The sequence below is a fragment of the Pongo pygmaeus genome, chromosome 5, assembly GCF_028885625.2.
Source record: "Pongo pygmaeus isolate AG05252 chromosome 5, NHGRI_mPonPyg2-v2.0_pri, whole genome shotgun sequence".
Classification (NCBI taxonomy): Eukaryota; Metazoa; Chordata; class Mammalia; order Primates; family Hominidae; genus Pongo; species Pongo pygmaeus.
In genome coordinates this window covers 140458997-140476785 of record NC_072378.2, presented here as the reverse complement: position 1 = coordinate 140476785, position 17789 = coordinate 140458997, and the positions used below count along the sequence as shown (strand labels likewise).

Sequence of the window (17789 nt, the reverse complement as noted above, 5' to 3'; positions counted from 1 at the left end):
ACTGTCTCTAACCAGGATGCTTATGATATGGTAGTCTTTACGTTAGCTTTGCTTTGTTCCCACTCTTCTCTCCTTTCTTCCATACATCTCCTCATAACTCTATTTATAAATGGCCTTCGCAAAACCAAATTAACACAGTAAAAAGCTTAACCATGTGGTGCCCAGCACAATAAGATCTGGAAGGTCTGTCGTTATTGGATGCTGAGGATGTATTTCCATGTCCTGTGCCTCATCAGCAAGTAAAAAAGAGACTCTGACTTCTTAAAAGACAGTCTGTGATTTCTTTTCTGGAACTTAATAAAAAGTCACTCATCATCCGTTTGTGAGTGAGAGCTGTCTGAGAAAACAGAATTGACTACCATATTATTTTTGAATTGTCTCATAGCTTCAACTCTGGAGAGATAACAGTGGGGTTGATGTAGAAATCATGCCTAAATGCTCCCTACCACGAATGACCACATGTTCCAGCATGATATGCCAAGGGTAAGTGCCTATTAATTATTCCTTTGTAAATGTTGCTATTAATTAAAAGAGAAAACAGATTCAGAGAGAAAGCCAGCTTTCATGGGTTCATGGTACTCCTTTATAATAGTAAGAATCTGGGTTAAGTTAATCTCTCACTGAAATAAGCCTGTGTTTAGAAATAAGAGACAGCAGTAGAATAACGTCTGGGCCTTAACTCTTTCGTATGCTTAAGGTGATTTTGATTATTTCATCAGAACTTTTTCACTCAAATTGAATGATAATATATATCGTATAGAATTTGTTGCTAAATTTTAATTATATAATATCTACTTATTTAATAAATGCTTATTGTGCCACTAGCTTGTGCTAGGCTAAGCCCAGGGAATAAGCTGATAGACAAAAATCTCTCTTCTTAAGTTGGATCTTATATTCTAGCAGTGGTTAAAAATAATAAAAATAGAGCAGAGAGAAAGGGAGATAGAGAGCAAAATAGAGAAAATGGTTGAAAATCACATTCTGGAGGTGGCCAGTGACAGACCAGTGTAGAATAGTTTGGAAATATATTTTAATGTATAGATGAAACTAATTAGAAGCAGAAAAGTCATAAAATCCAATTTACCTTTGAAAAGATTTACTCTGATGACTGTGTAAAAAATAAGAGGAGCAAGAATCAAATTAGGGGATCATAGAAGAGTTTATTGCAATAGTCTTAGCAAGCAATGTTGAGTTTTTGAACTAACATGTTAGTGCAAAAATTCTTCACAAATTGTTGAATTTAGGGTTCTTTTGTGTGTCAACAGTGTTTGCACATCGATTAGATATAGGGTAGGTAGGAAAGGAAAACAATCAATCTTGGCCTTATCAAAAGGGGGATGCCAGTGTCTAGATACAGGTAAGCATTGACACTCGTGGGGCTTAGGCCTCAGGGCTCCTCCCTTTTGCAGGCTCTTTCTAAGTCTCTTGTCTGACCCTAAAAGTGCATTCATGTTGTTACATATTTTTTATACCTTCCAAAACTAATCTATCTTAACTGTGATTGGTTAAGACCACCATCTCTTTACACTGGGTCACATCACCCCTAAGGTCAAGTGGCATTGCAGTAGTTGTAGACATTTCTGGATCCAGCTAACAGGCAGTTGCGCTGGGGATTGTGGTAAATTGTTAAACATGATTCCTAATAAATCACTCCTTTTTTTGTCCAGATCCCTTTGCAATGTAACTCTACTGCTCCCTCCATCAAGAAGTAGGGTCTATTTCTCCACCCCTTGAATCAGTCTGGTCTTGTGACTTGCTTTCATCAATAAAATGTTGCAGAAGTGAAGTCTTAAAGCCCTGCTTGGAGAAAGCATGTAGCTTCTACTTTCAATCTTGGAATCCAGTCTCCACAAAAAGAAGTCCAGGCTAGTCTGCGGAGACAGGGAACATGTGGAGAGAAAGATCATAGTGAATGAACCACCATATGGAGAGTAAAGCCACATGGAAGAGAACCACATTGCCCCAGTTTGACAGTAACAGCAAAGCTCCATTTATGGAGAATGAAGCAATCTTTGATCTCTTAGCCCTAATCAAGTCACCCCAGCTGACATCACATGGAGTAGAGACAAGCCATCCCCACTGAGCCCCAAATATCCAACCAACAAAACTGTAAGCAATAAAATGTTTACTGTTTTAAACCACCATAATGTGGGACTTTTTTTTCTTTCATAGCTGTAGATAACTGGTAGAGGACAATTTAGCTTGATTTCATTAGAATGTATTGATGTGGTTTGTAGTCACTTTAATATATGGTTATGTTGTCGCCTTCTCTCCATGTGTGGGACTGGGCTACAGCAATAGTCATGCCTCCCATTGTGCTGACTGTCCTGGCATCATGACACCAATGTACAAGGACAGAAATGCTACAGCAAAATGAATCTGTCCCATGATGACTGGCACCCAAAGTGTGTGAGCATTGGATGAAAAACAATACCGAAATGTACAGGGCCAGAAAAAATATGAGGAAAATTCTTCCCAGAATTAGCTGTGTAAAATTCTAAGTGAAAGATAGGTTCTTATCAATGATTGATCAAAATGGAAGTTATTAAAAATATACAAATTATCAATTTGCCATGTAATTTGTATAAGACTTACACACAATGAAATTTACCAGAAATGTGTGCTTCTTGGGCACAAACCTATATCAGAGAACATAAAGTAAGTATATTTGAGAAGGATCATGCTCAACAAACACTTTGTAGATATTTTTTCTATGAGACCACAGCTTCTAAATATGACAATTTTGAAAATTTTAATGACATCATCAATGACTAGTCTGAAGCTGAAGTAAACTTTCTAAACTGTCAAGTATTTAAATTTATTTTAGTTTATTTTTATTGTTAATTTTTTAAAGAAAGGATTATGCTAGAGGCAAGAATGAATATCATTTTATTGTTTCTATAGAAAATATCATAAATTGTGTAATATGGAGAAGTGAGCAGAAATGTGTGGCCAAAAATAGAAAAAAAATGTACAGACATGTTTGAGGCAGTTGATTCTTTCAAATATTATGTTATTTTCTGGATTTTCTGATTTTGCAATTTTTCAGCTTTTAAAATTTTGTAATTTATTGTTGTGATGTCTCATTTTAAAGAAATAGTTAGGCTGGGCGTGGTGGCTAACACCTGTAATCCCCTCACTTTGGGAGGCTGAGGCAAGTGGATCACCTGAGGTCGGGAGTTCGAGACCAGGCTGGCCAACATGGTGAAACCCTGTCTCCACTAAAAATACAAAAACACACACAAAAAAATTGGACGTGCATAGTGGTGGGTGCCTGGAATCCCAGCTACTTGGGAGGCTGAGGCAGGAGACTTGCTTGAACCTGGGAGACGGAGGTTGCAGTGAGCTGAGTTCTTGCCACTGCACTCCAGCCTGGGTGATGAAGTGAGACTCTGTCTCAAAAAAAAAAAAAAAAAAAAAAGGAAAAAAAGAAAAAGAAAAAAAGAAATAGTTACATTGCAACCTAATTTTGAATTTATATCTTTTAATTATTTTTCCTAACAAAAGCTGTCTAAACAGTATAAATTTCAAGCCTCAAAAACTCAGGCTATAACCTTGGTGGTTTACCATAATTAGAACATTTACCATAATTAGAACACTGAATTTAATACTGAAGGTATAAAAAGACTTTGGAAATTGTAATTTGCTACCTAAGCATGAAATCTTGCCATGTTTATGTTTCCTTTCCAAAAAGCGATGAATGGATCCCCAGTGTCTAACTGTGTAAAACAGCTGAGACGTCACTGCTTTCCAATCTCTTGAAGGACAAGTGCTCATCTTGGCTCATCTTTGACCCCACTTCAGAACCCAGGGGAAGTGGTAAGTGTTCTAGGGTACACATTGGAAAGGGAAATATACAAACAGGGCTGAGGATATCTCAGGACACAAGCAGCCATCAATATTTTAGGATGACCAACAAGCAATAGTCAAGGAGCTCCCATTGGACAACTCTTCTCAGGTCTAAAGAGAAGAGCCAGTGCAAATACCCAGCCCTGCTGTGACATGGTGCTCACCTGGTGGCCAGTAGGTGGTCTGAGGCATTGGTTCCATTCCCTCATTGTTTTTTGCTTCTAGCAATAATAGCTGCTCCACAGCCTGTCAATTAAGACATTGCTCCCCTACACCTCCAATTATTATTTCTTTTTCTTTCTTTCTTTTTTTCTTTTTTTTCCTTTCTTTTTTTTTTTTTTTGAGACAAAATCTGGCTCTGTCACCCAGGCTGGAGTGCAGTGGCAGGATCTCGGCTCACTGCAACCTCTGCCTCCCAGGTTCAAGTGATTCTCCTGCCTCAGCCTCCTAGTAGATGGGACTACAGGAGCTCACTAGTATGCTAGCTAATTTTTGTATTTTTAGTGGAGACGGGGTTTTGCCATGTTGGCCAGGCTGGTCTTGAACTCCTGGCCTCAAGTGATCCACTGAGCTCAGCCTCCCAAAGTGCTGGGATTACAGGCGTGAGCCACCACGCCTGGCCACCTCCAATTATTTCTGATAAATGCTTCAAGATCCTCTTTGGAAGTTTGAAAACAAAAGAAAAGAAAACCAACCACCAGCCAACCAATGACCAAAACTTGCTCTTTGTTTTCTTCCTAATTCTCCTGGAGCCAATGTGAAAAGAGAAAAGTCATGCATAAAAGTAAGCACAAATAATAATATATCAACAAACACTCATATGTACCCCACAAATATATAAAATATTAGGTATCAATAAAATAAAATAATCAGTATTCAAAGCTATTTCAAACTCAGAAATGCATCTCACCAATTATATATATATATATCTATAAACATCACAAATAATAGGATAATTGGGCATGTCCAGGATTATACTGGAGAAGCAATGTGCTCACAGCATTGAAAGAGCAAATGTCTTCACCCACTTGCAGATGATATAATTTTAACCTCCAATTCACCTGTCTCCATTGTTCATCTCCTCCAGGACTGTGAACAGATTTCATCAGTTTTTGGTTTCATTATTCCTCCACTGGGATATCTGTTTCAGTTTATAAACATATTCAGATCTCTTCAATAATTTAAAAAAGAATCCTTCCCTGAATCCCTGTTCAATATTAACTAACTGAAACCTACAGGGTAATGAATCTGTTTTTAAAAAAGAAAGATAAAGAAAATATCTGAGTTTTCTATAATATTATACGAACTTGAAAGGCAAAGAGTTAGATGACATTTTCACATAATGTGCATATTGTTAGATTAAGTATGATTTATATGTTTAAAATTAAACCTTTTTTAAGTTTTGTATGCAATAATAGAAGTGTTTCCTATTTTATGGTGTAAATCTGGTTGTCCATATGCAAGTTAACAGCATTTGAGGCTTCTTTTTATAATAACTGGTAAGATCTTGCCCATCTGAACTTGGTTGTTGGTCATTTCTTTGAAGCATTTCCCTATTGTCTGAAAGTAACTAAAAAGGTAGGTTTGTTTAGGATATGAAAACTAAGTTACCCTATGGCCCCAAAACCACATTAGATACTGATTAATTACTTATATTAAAGTAAAACATTGACTTACATTAAAAAACCTTAGGTTCTAAATGTCCTATGCCTAACCTATTCAGTACAATGTGACACAAATTCAACTTGATTTCCTATACTGGTTATGCCAGAATAAAGCTATTTCTTTATTAAAAATAAACATAATGAATGCTATTAAGGTGGCAGCTTCATATTCTCATAAGGTTTTGCTGTTCAAGCTAATCTTTAAAGGTTTTACCAGTGATACTGTGTAAGTGGGTTTGCATCCACATGTGTAATGCCTTTATTTCTACCAAATCACTTACAATGTCCAGATAGACATATTTGTCTAAGTTAGCCAAACTGTGGCAATGCCTTTTAAATGCCAGATAAAATCTGTTAAAATTTGTATCTTTTCATATGGGCTTGGGCTTTTAATTTTAAAACAAAGATTTTGAAAAACTGAAACCTACAAAATGGATTTAAAAGTTATTAAAATTATCAATAAATAATATTAATCATGTTAATACACATTATTATTACAATCTGGGGATAATTTAAGAGAAAAAACTATCTCCTTTCTCAATGAACATCAAATAAGAGGGTGGTTGTGATATTTAAAATTTTGTCTTCATTCATCTTTGTAGAATAAACTTTTGGAGAATGAGCTATCATTAGGAAAACTTTCACTTTATATTTTTGTCAGTTTCCATCATATTTTGCTATGAAGTACCAGAAACTTTCAAATAAATTTCAATTTCTGAAAATATCAACACATTATCTATGGCTTTTCAGGTCAGCTTTCTGGTTCTAAGTCTTTTTTTTAATTGGTATCGTCCACTTTCTTTTTCTTAGTTATGCAGGAATTATAATATGGGTCTTCTGTCAGAGCTCTACAGCTCCTAAACCAAGGTATCACATATCTCCAAGATTGCCGAACACTGGAAGCAAAAAAAAACCCCATGAATTTTGCAGGTATTTATGAGAATATTTATTAAGAACACATAGTACACATAAATAGTGTGGAAGTCCAATATTTGATTGAGTTCTCTTTTCCATGATGTGACTTTTTTTTCTATTCAGACTTACGAAAGTATAACTGCATTATAGCAGCCTTGATTTCAGCAATATTCCATAGCTTAAGAGTCCATCCTTCAGTAACTCATTGTGATGAAAAGGTCACTTGCATCTGCCAATAGAGTTTCTCTCTGCTTCAGCTTACATTAAGAGAAATATCCCTTAGAATCAGCCTAAACCAATATAATAGATACTTCTGTACCTATAGGCAAGGTATCTAGGAGGAGAACATGTGTTAAGTAGAAAGTACATCCCCTATCAATGAATTGTACACAATTATCACACATAGATTTACATAGCCTACCTTGTATGACATACTCACTTTGCCACCATAGTTCTGTAGTTCTTTAAGCAATGTTAAAAGCATTCTGTTCTTATTTTTGTTTTTTTCTGTTTTGTTAGAAAACATGTCTTTCTTTCATGTCCTTGACAAAATTTTAAATTGTCTAAATATATGCACATTCACACCATCTTCTAGATTTGTTAGATTTTCAAAATACACAAAGATGAGACTAGATTCCAAACTTTGGTCTGATGAGCAAGAGAAACTAAGGCAATAGTAAAGGAACAGAAACCTTGTTCAAATCCCAACACCTCTACCAGCTACTCCAAGTTTAGATGAAACCTCCAGAAAGGTTTGTAGGGTAATAAACATACTTCTAAAAGAAGATCTTAATGCTCAAGAAAATCTGATACACAATAACTGCTATCATAGTTCCACTGAGAGAATCTTCTGTCCTTATTTAAAGTATGTCATTTCCTTCCTTCGGAGTTCAGAAGCAATAATTAAAAAAAAGTAAAATGTTTTCCCCCTTATTTAATTACAATCAAATGATGTTATTGTTCTTCCTATGAACCAATAATCAAGGCATTGGAATGAAAATAAAAACTAATTTAACAAAAGAGACTACACAAAATCACTTTGTTAATTAAAAAAAAATTAAATTCACACCTCAGTCACAGGTATCTACTGGGAAATATGCATCTTGCTTAATTAGTCTTGGTAAAATCTAAATATCATCAGCTTATTTTGTGAGTGTAGTCAGCTGATGCCCACATTGGAAGCTTAGGAGAAACTATGCTACATTGTCCAGTACAAACATGTCATTCACTGAGCTGGAACCAAACTTCTCGCTGTGTCCTTCCCCCAGTTCAAAATCCCCATAGAGTTTCCAAACAACAGTGTAAATAAGATAGGTCCTTTCATCAACTCACACTCATGACTAAATCAGAACATAACAATGCTTAGCAGAAATTGATATTTTACCCTATGAATTAGTAGGGAGAAAAAATATTTTGCATGAGTGATTTGTCTTAAGTTTTGAACTAAAGGGTGGGGGAGTAGCTTGGTTCTAGTTACCATCAGGACCATTCATCAGAATTAAGATCCTAGTATTACAGAGCTGGAAGCCTCCTGCAGAGGTCATCAAGCCCAACCTCCTCCCTGTTAATCAAAGGGAAGCCCAACATATGCCCCAGCGTGCACTATGATTTGTAATTTGAAGTTGACAGGGTATAGAGTTCTCAGAAATTATGAATAAATTACCTTACCATTTTCTGCCTTAGTATCACCATCTCTACAATGAGGACAAGAGTAACTGTTTCAAAGAGCCATGGCAAACCAATCTGAAATTCACAGAAGAAAAGTCATATTGATAAATTAATGTAAAAGATTAATTTGTGACTAATAACCTCAGGATAGAAAAGAATACATGCTTAAAAAGTACAAAACATAGGTAGCTTAGTTTTCAAAAACAAGGAACTAAATTTGAAAAATTAAAAATAACATATAATAGAGACTATATGGAAATAGTCTCCCTGATATTTTATAATATTTTTGATCCATCTCTGAATTGCTTTTTCTGTCATCTTTATGCCTCTAATTTCAGAATATTCAGCAGAATAATAGGTCTCCTGTTGTAGATCCAATGTTAAAAATAGCATTAACATTGTAGAGATTTGGAGGGTGGTACTTAGAATATTGATTAGCCAATAATTGGCATGTTCCTAGAAAGGAGCATGGTTCTGAATCGAACATAGCATCCCTTTAAAAATGATGTACTGATACTTAATCAGGTTATGCAGCTTCCTTCCTCCCCTCAAAAAATTTCTCTAACAGTAGCTGAGTATCCCTTGCTGGTCAACATCAAAGCTGACAGAGTGACCCCAGAGCAAGAAGATCTGCTTCTGATTCTCTGGGTTCCCTGCCCAAGGGGAGGAGGAGCAACTGTCAGGCAGACCAGAATGGGAAAGATCTTTTCAGATTTAGAGTCTTTCCTCAGTGACAAAGTTGAAGCCATTTGGGGCTCAATATTGCAGAGTTAACTCCAGCCACTAAAGTACATCAAAATGGAAAAAAAAAAAATGACGAGAATGCCATGTCTTTGCATCACATTTTCAAAAGCAAGGGGGAAGAACCCTATAACCTCTGAGAATGCAGGTAATATGAGGTAATAGGCAAGTAAAGCAAAAATATTACTATCTTCCCTCCCTCAGCATCCAGAAAAGATGATTACTGTAATAACCATCATATTTTGCTATGCATTAAATATTTAAAAACTGTAAGATCTGGAAAATGTGGATATCAACCCTATAAGTAGCTGTGCTATCTAAGTATCATAGTAACCTTCTCTAGCTTAATCATTTTGTGAAAGAGCTCACCTGCTAGAAAACAGTTAACTATAGGATGGCTTTCCTTGTCTCACTCAAAAAAAAATACTATTCAACACATTATATATTTTTAATTTGTCTCATAGTTTTTATTTATATCTAAACTTTTCTATTTGGTCAAATAAAGAATGAGGGAATACATGAAATAACCCTAATTCCAAGGTGACCAGAGTAGTGACCCACGAACAAACGGATTCATATACAGAAACATTTGAATTTAAAAATTACCATATAATTCTGGGTCAACACATGCATGTGTGTGGTCACTCACTACCCCTCACCCAGGGAAGACATCACTGATCAATATAGAACATGCTTCATTTAGAGCTCTCCCCTTCCCTCCACACCCACCCTCACCTAAAGGCCTTGTGGTTTTTCAGTTTTTTCTCAACATGTCACTCTGGGTAATTACTACTCATTTCCAAAATGAGGAAAATCAAATGTGGACCCTCATGAAGCTTATTCATCGCAAGGGCACTTGGGCCAGATGAAATCTAAGAGGTTCTTCATGTCTTCCAAAAGAATCATCAGTGTTTCCTGTTCTGTAGAAACTTCCCTCTTCTAATTTCCTTTGAATAAAATGCTTTCCAACCGAATTAGTTATCTAGGGGTTGCCATAACAAAGCAGGATAGAGTGGATGCCTTAACCAACTGAAATGTATTTCCTTGAAGTGCTGGAGGACGGAAGTCCAAGATTAAGATGTTGGCAGGATTGGTGTCTTCAGAGGGCTCTCTTCTGGGCTTGTACATAGCCCTCTTCTTCCTGTGTCTTCACATGGTCTTTGTCCATGTCTGCGTCCAACTTTCTGTTTCTTATACGAGCACCAGCCATACTGGATCAATGTCCACCCTAAAGACCTTATTTTAACTTAATTACCCCTTTAAAGACCTTATCTTCAAATACAGTCAGTCACATTCTGAGGTACTGAAGCTTAGGACTTCAACACATGAATTTGGGAGAACAAAACTCAGCCCGTAATATGCACGTTACTTAAAACTGAGTTATTCTTTAAAAATAAGACAAATTCCACAACATTATGAGATATTTACCTTTATATTTCAAATAATCATATATTTACATTGATATATTTCAACTGCATTATTTCAGTCATCTGTATCATCATGGTATGGCATCTATGGTAAATTGTGTATTGAAATACTTGTACTGTTCTTTTCCTTTTGTGACATTTAAAGACAAAGTCAAGGTTTGCAATTATCTTTCTTAGCTGATTCAAATTCCTATATGGTGATGACCTTTGACCTTGAATTTCTGCCTCTAAAGTTTCTCCTTTCTTCCTGTTATTCTAAACTTTCCATGTATCCAGTTTCAGGATAATTTACACTATTAGAAACCAATCTTCTGTCCTTTCTCTTTTTCTATTTTGATCTTATGCCTTGATACTTATCACTGTTACTAATAATCTCTCTTCTTAAAATAATGTGTTCAGTAAGCAAAGTTTTTTGAGGAGGTAGAATACTATTCCCTAAGAACTCAGCCTTAGTATCTATGTGTGTTCAGGTGTTTCTATATAACATTTCAACAGAAAAGTCAGATTCTTTTTGACCATAAAAAAATGCTTATCCTCAATAAAAAAAAAATAGTTGTCCTTTAATAGTTGAAATGTTTTAAATGTATTTTGCTGTATACCTTCTGTAACCTCTCAGCAGAATTTCATAAAAAGTTGAAATTGATGTTTTCCCCTATAAGTTGGTGAATTTCTTTAATTAGGGAAAAAAGAAGGAAAGCATTTGGAAACACTCATAAAAGAACTCCCAAACTAGTGAAAAATCAAGGCTGTCATAATTGACACAATGGAATAGACAAATGCTGGGTATTTAAAATACCTAGCAATACCGGGAAGACTGAAAAATCAAAGATCTAAAGCTCTCTCTTCTCCCTATTATTCAACAACATTAAACATTCCTTTAAATTCCTATTAACATAGAAGATCCAGACAAACCAATAATTTGGCAACTTGTAACAATTAATTAATTGTGTAGATTAAACCTAAAGCAAACCTTAAAATTAAACACACTAAAAACATAGTTTAAAAGGTCACATGACTGGCGTTGCAAAGCCTGTTTTACTGTGCTGCTTCTTCTTAGAAACAATTTATTGTGTACTGAGTCAACTTAGTAGCATAAGATTTACAAATATGGAAGTATCTCAAACTGAAGTGTAGGTTTAATATCTGCCTATTGAAAATTTCTTTAAAAAATGAATTCGCTTGGGTTACTCTTACACTTTGTTTTTTTAGCAGAGACTCAATTATTAAAAGTTCATTTTTTCTATTTATGAAGTCGTTTTTATCCTTTCCTGAAAACAATATCCAACACTCATAAATGTACTAGAACCCCTGAGTATTTCCCAGAAAACAAAATGCAGTGTTTTCCTGAGTCACCTTGTACTTATGCTGACAGATTGACTCACAGTCAGACTTGATGCTTTATGGTTTTTTGGCCAGACTTCCATCTGCACAACGGGTTGAGGTATAAGAATATCTCTGTCTTGGCCACTGTTGTTTTCAGCACAGCTTCACTTGTTCAGTGCCCTTTACTTAACCTTGATGCAAAAAAAGAAGTCAAGCCTAGGCATTTGCCTTTTACCAAATAAAATTTTATTAAATATGTGCATTTGTGTGTGTGTGTGTGGAAGTGGAATAGGCTAGGAGCAATGCCAAAAGGAAAAGTTGCAACACAATTTTTAACAGCAAGTGTCTTTGACTTATTGCTGTGATTATACTAATTGCTCATCTACTTGGTGGGAGGTTGCAGGAAGCTGTTTTGAAGTAATCAAGCTGAGATGGGCCCTTCTATTTATAATAGTTCTGCAAATTCTTATACCCCAAAAAGACTTAATTGCATTTTTCTTCTTTTAAAAATAGATTCATTCTCCCTTCTTCTCACCATTTCCATTGCTTCAATCCAATAATAAATATTTGATAGCTTCTTAGTTATTATATGAATAAGCATAAATTATCTTTTATTTCATAGATCTGAACAGAAAGCCCTCAATATTCATTATTGGATTTGAAGTGCAATACAAACCTTCTACAAAATAACAATAATTCTTTAGGTAATCTCTTGTAGAGGGCAAATTTTATGCACATATCATTCTCGTGAAAGTAGTTCCATGTTATGAGAAAAACAATGATGGCCTTTGCTCAAAGCTTCAATCCATATTTATTTAGTAAATATGTTATTGCTATGATTAGCATTATTATATCACTGACTAGCATAGCATCAGTAGACATAAGTCTTTGTTAGCACCATATGTGGTCTTTTATACTGTATTTCAATTTATTCTGGGTAAGAATTTTTTAATAAAAATTCAAATGTTGATAAAAGATATTATTTTGAAACTCTTTAGGAGCCTAGACATTTCATGTGCTACTTAATCCTTCTGTGTGCAGTTCTCTTTTGCTATTTTATCCTGATAAACAGAGACTGCATCATGATCTGGTAAGAGCATGTACAGAATCACTCAAACCCAAAGACCTCAACTGTGTTACTTCCTAATTCAATGGATTTGGATTTTTCTGAGCCATAGTTTACTTAGCAGTATACACTGGACATTAATATCTGTTTTAGAGTAGTTGTGAGATTAAGTAACTAGCAGCCATAACATATATGGCACAAAATAGAAACTAAAGTTTACAGTGACTTTCCTTTTCTTCAAATTACCCACAAAATTGTATTGCCCATAATGCCTTTTAGTACTTTGGGCTTTAGGAACTATTTCTTATTCCTGTCTCTTGTTCATTCTCTTCTATCTTTAATTTCTCTTTAAATGTTAAGCAAGTATTAATATAACAAATGTATGAAACAATTTTAAGAAAAGGCTACATACAAATATGTAATTAGAAGTTCATAAATTAAGGTGTGATGAATTTCATAAAATGAGTCACAGAATTATTAAATACTGGACCTGAGAGAAACCTGAGAAATAGCTGGTCCAATCCTCTGGTTTTGCAGAAGAGGAAACCACAACCAGAGAAGTTAATTGATTTGCTTAGGGGCATATAGTTGCAATTTTTTAATGTAAAGCACTCTTGTGCATTTCAAATAATTACACTTTTAAAATTTTACTTTCATATTGTGTTTAGAAAAAAACTAATATTAAATAATCTTTTATGAACAATTACATAAAGTTGAAGATGATTATTTTTATATGTGTGGGGTTTTGTACACGAGGCATGGTTTTATCTTCACAATCATTTCTCAACTACACTGTAGTTTTGTGTGTGCATCATACTTCACATGCACACAAAGTTTAGCTCTACTCTGGGGTTTTTGAATGGCTGTTCTAGGTGGAGATCCTGGAACACATCTGCATCTTAACAAGATTCAACATCTGAACCTGTGAAACTTTAGACAGAATTCAACCTGATACCATTAAGGGAAGAACTACCAGAATAGATATTTCAACATCTTAATGAGTCTAGAATTGAAGCAAGCCTTGTAGAAGGGAAAATCCTCCCCAGTTAAACCTAGTCTTTGAAAAAGTGGTTAGATATTTCAGAAGATGAAAATAGCATCCGTAATAAGTTATCTGAATTTAGGCAAGAATTAGGAAGAAAAGACAATTCTCAGTTCTTCTTCCTAAATTTGTCTCTCCCATCTTCCCCATAAGGAGCCCCACTCTTCCCACAGGGACCAAGGTAACTATTTGACAATTCCTTCTTTGCAGCTATTTCCTGATGAGCTAGATGGAGAATTCACAGATTAATGCCAACCTCTTCAAATAACTGTATATGATGAAAAGGAAACACTGGCGTGGTTTGTCCATGTGGCAGGTTTTTAATATTTATTCAAAAAATATATACTGGAAAGAGAAAACAGATATGGGAAACTAAGACATATCATTCATATAAGAATACAATTTTGTCTATTAATGACCATTGTGTGTGATATTTAATTGGTCTTCAGAATAATTGCATATCAAACCATCTAAATCTGATAATATGTTTGGTCAATAATGATCTCCACATAGGTTATTGAATTTTTGCCCAGATGGCACTGGTTGAGGCCCAGGGAAGCTCTAAGTTTAAAAAAACTTGAGGAACAAAAAAGAATAAAAATTAGGTACAAGCCTTTTAAAATTTATGTTTATTCTAAGTTCATTATTTTGCCATTTGGGTAACGGTTATATATTTTGTGGAGCTCCCATGATATCTTAGACATAAACCCACACAAAGTAGATATTCAGTATCTATGACTTAGGGGATTGGCTGATCTATTTCATCTCTTTCCTTCTAATGGTTTTTCAGTAAGTCATATAGTAACTACTGTAGTTGCTGTACTGAAGTAGTCAAGTGAAAAAGAATATTTTTTTCTCCCTTGAATAGTATTTTCTGCTAACACAGCACACTTGTCAAAGCCCTTGAATATTTCAGCATAGGCATCAGATAAACATATAAACAACTAGATAAATAACTGACAAAATGCTGCAAATTATTTGGCGATAAATATAAGCACACCACAAATTGCAAGGTTAATGCTTAACATCTTTTAGAAAATGCTTCTAAACTAAGGCTGTATTGTTAACATGAGATTACAGAAAAGGATTTTGTAATACTTAAAAGTTCTTGGACTGTTGGACAGTGAGTATTTTCTAATTGCTGAGCAAAAATAACAATATGGCATGATTCAATTCTGTAAGATTGAATGATTAAAAAAATCAAAATCAAAGACTCTTCTGTTTGTACTATGAAGGATTTGGAGTTACGTTGTAAATAAGGACTGGAAAGAACACATACAATTTAAGTAGCAGTCAGGACCAGTGGAGTATAATTTGTGGAATGCTTAAAATGATTATGAGATTGAGTAAGAAAATAGTAATGCCCAATTTTCTCTGGAAAAAAAAAAAGTTATAGATGCCCTAAACAAGACACCAATGGTTGATAAAAAGGCAAAAATAAAAAATTTGGTCCCTGAATGATGACAAGTCAATGCAAATAGTGTGCTTTCTATTGGAAGCACAATTCCATATGTTCGTAGGCCAGCTCTGTCAGGCCCATTGGCAGGCCATCCTGCTGTGCTCATCCTCAGTATGACACTCACCAGGCAGAGATGATGATGTATAGAAGCCAGGAAAATTTCCACTACGTGTCACGATCATGAGAGGCATAGCCTAGCTGCTGCTGAATGGTGGCAGCAGAAAATTCAGTCAACATATTTTAACCTTCAGAGTTATTCAGGCACATTCTGATCTCACCAAATGAGCTGATAAGAGTGAAGTACAAACTTGGCATCAAACAGCTGTTTCCAAACAACCAATGGGAGGCAAGGCAAAGGAGTGCTTTCTTTCCGTTTTTAGGTACAGTCAGTGCTTTTCAAGGCTAAAACTTCAACAGTTTTTCCATTGTATAAAACACAAACAGCTAACCTTTTAAATGTATAGGAACACAGCAGGGTAATAAAAATAAAAGGAAGAAGAGAAGAAGAAAAAGAATAAATGAAAGAATAACAAATGTTATAGGGTAAAACCAGCCAGGTTCTAAGGCCAAAGCACTCTGTGAACATTAGATTATGCAGTTGATTCGACCCTAATTCAAGTCAAGCTGGTTCAAATGTTTCACTTGAAATTTTTTTGTCCTTTTTTGCTTGTTGCTTATTCTGAAATCTGATCTACTTGTAGATTTAATGCAGGGGACAGGCAAAAATCTGACCTATCCTTAGTATTGTAAGGGATTGCACTAAATGTGGGAGTAAGAGCAATAATTCCACAGCTTCCTCCTTGGAAACAGGCCCAGCTTGAAGAAATAAAAATAGAAGTGTCTGAATGCAACTAAAAAGCTCAGCCACATGGAATTAAAATGCCAATTCCCTTTAGCCTTTTTTTTTTTTTTTTAAGTCATCAAAATTCCAAAGCCCACAAATTCAAAAACTCTTACAGTCCAGCATCTTTTCTGGTAACCCATCACTCGAAGTCACATTGATCCAAAATGACTGCATATTGAATAGCTTCAACCGAACTGTTCTCATACTTTTAAAAAATTATTAAGTTTAAAATGTAGATAAATAAATGCATATGCCAAAGGGCACTAGAGCTCCAGGACAGGACTCGTTTAGTTGATGTTCATCCTTATGATTCCAGAATACACTTATATTAAGTTTTTTACGTTCTTAAAAAACACATTTTAAATTGAAATAAAAAAATTCCTAATATTTTTACCAACCTCTGTTTCTAATTTGCCCAAGGGCCCTGTTTAGCATATTTGCAGTATCATATATTCAAAGTAGAAGAACTGGAAACAAAAAACAGATTTAGGAAACCAAGATTTACCACTAGTATGAGATGATAATTTGGTGTGTCTCATGATTACTACATACATTAATTGTTTTTATGAGTGCTTCCATATTTTAAATTGTCTTCTGGATAGTAGATATACCTTACCATTCTCAGAAAAATTGAATTTCTCTGTCACTCTGCTGTTCATTGATCTTTTGTCTGCATGTGGTCTTTTTTGAAATTAAGTGAAACTCTTTGTTTAAAAGAAATACTTAGGGTGCAAAGAGGAATAAGAATCTGGCCTAGGCCATTTAAACTCATGTTTATCCAGTATTCATCATTTTCTCCTCTAACATATGAACATAGTTTCCAAAACCACAAACCTCACAAGTGTTTAGATCCAGACTTGTAAACAGGTTTGATTTCCTTTTATTGAGCGTCTTCCTTCCTCATCTCTTATTGCATTCAGCTGGCTCTAATTCCTTCTCGTGTACTTAAAGAAACGAAATATTTTGTCTGAATTAAGAATAATCATGTGTTTGAGAAGATCAATCCTGAAACAATAGAAAAGTGAATCGTTTCCAATGGATCTGTTTACAGTGACTGAGCAACTAGGATTTGGATGAATAAATAAGAAGACCAGTAATTTTATTGAGTTATATTGTTCAATTTCAATTGTGTCTCTTAACATAAACAGCTCAGTGATTGATGTATTATTGAATATTCGTGGAGTGTGCCTGTAATGAATATGTTTATGAATGACCCTCTGAGAGTAAATCAATGTTAGAAAGAGACCTCTGTTGATTAGGAGTTTAGATGATTGCAAATCAAACTTTCAAATGTCCAGATTTTAACACCTAGTACTTTGAAATTTAGAGGGAAAATTAAAAGTACCCAAAAAGCAAACAAGCCAGTGAATTATGGGAAAGAAAAAAAGAAAAATTTTTTTTTTCTTTTTTTCAGACAGTGTCTTGCTTTGTCACCCAGGCTAGAGTGCAGTAGTACAATCCCAGCTCTCTGCAGCCTTGCACTCCTAGGCTCAATCTGTCCTCCCACCTCAGCAGCTGGGACTACAGGCATGCAAGACCACGCCTAATTGGTTTTATTGTTTTTGTTGTTGTTGTTGTTTTGTTTTTGTTTTTGTTTTTACATAGAGATGGGGTCTCACTATGTTGCCCTGGTGTGTCTTGAATTTCTGGCCTCAAGAGAGCCTCCTACCTCAGCCTCCCAAAGTGTTGGGATTATACGTGTGAGCCACCACATCCAGCCAGAATTCTTACTAACCTTTTTTAGTATCTGAGGCCATTATTTGGAAGCATCCTTAAGAAAATGACCAAAAC

The 17789-nt window shown here is 35.0% G+C and overlaps 1 long non-coding RNA gene across 1 annotated transcript; it reads right to left on the bottom strand.

Moving 5' to 3' along the window:
* Positions 1-1140: 1140 nt before the first annotated feature.
* On the bottom strand, positions 1141-15413 carry LOC129038436 (uncharacterized). The gene is made up of 3 exons (XR_008503150.1): positions 15279-15413; positions 8097-8171; positions 1141-1871 (listed from the first exon to the last, which is right to left on the bottom strand). It is a non-coding gene; the product is annotated as an uncharacterized LOC129038436 (long non-coding RNA).
* Positions 15414-17789: the final 2376 nt, after the last annotated feature.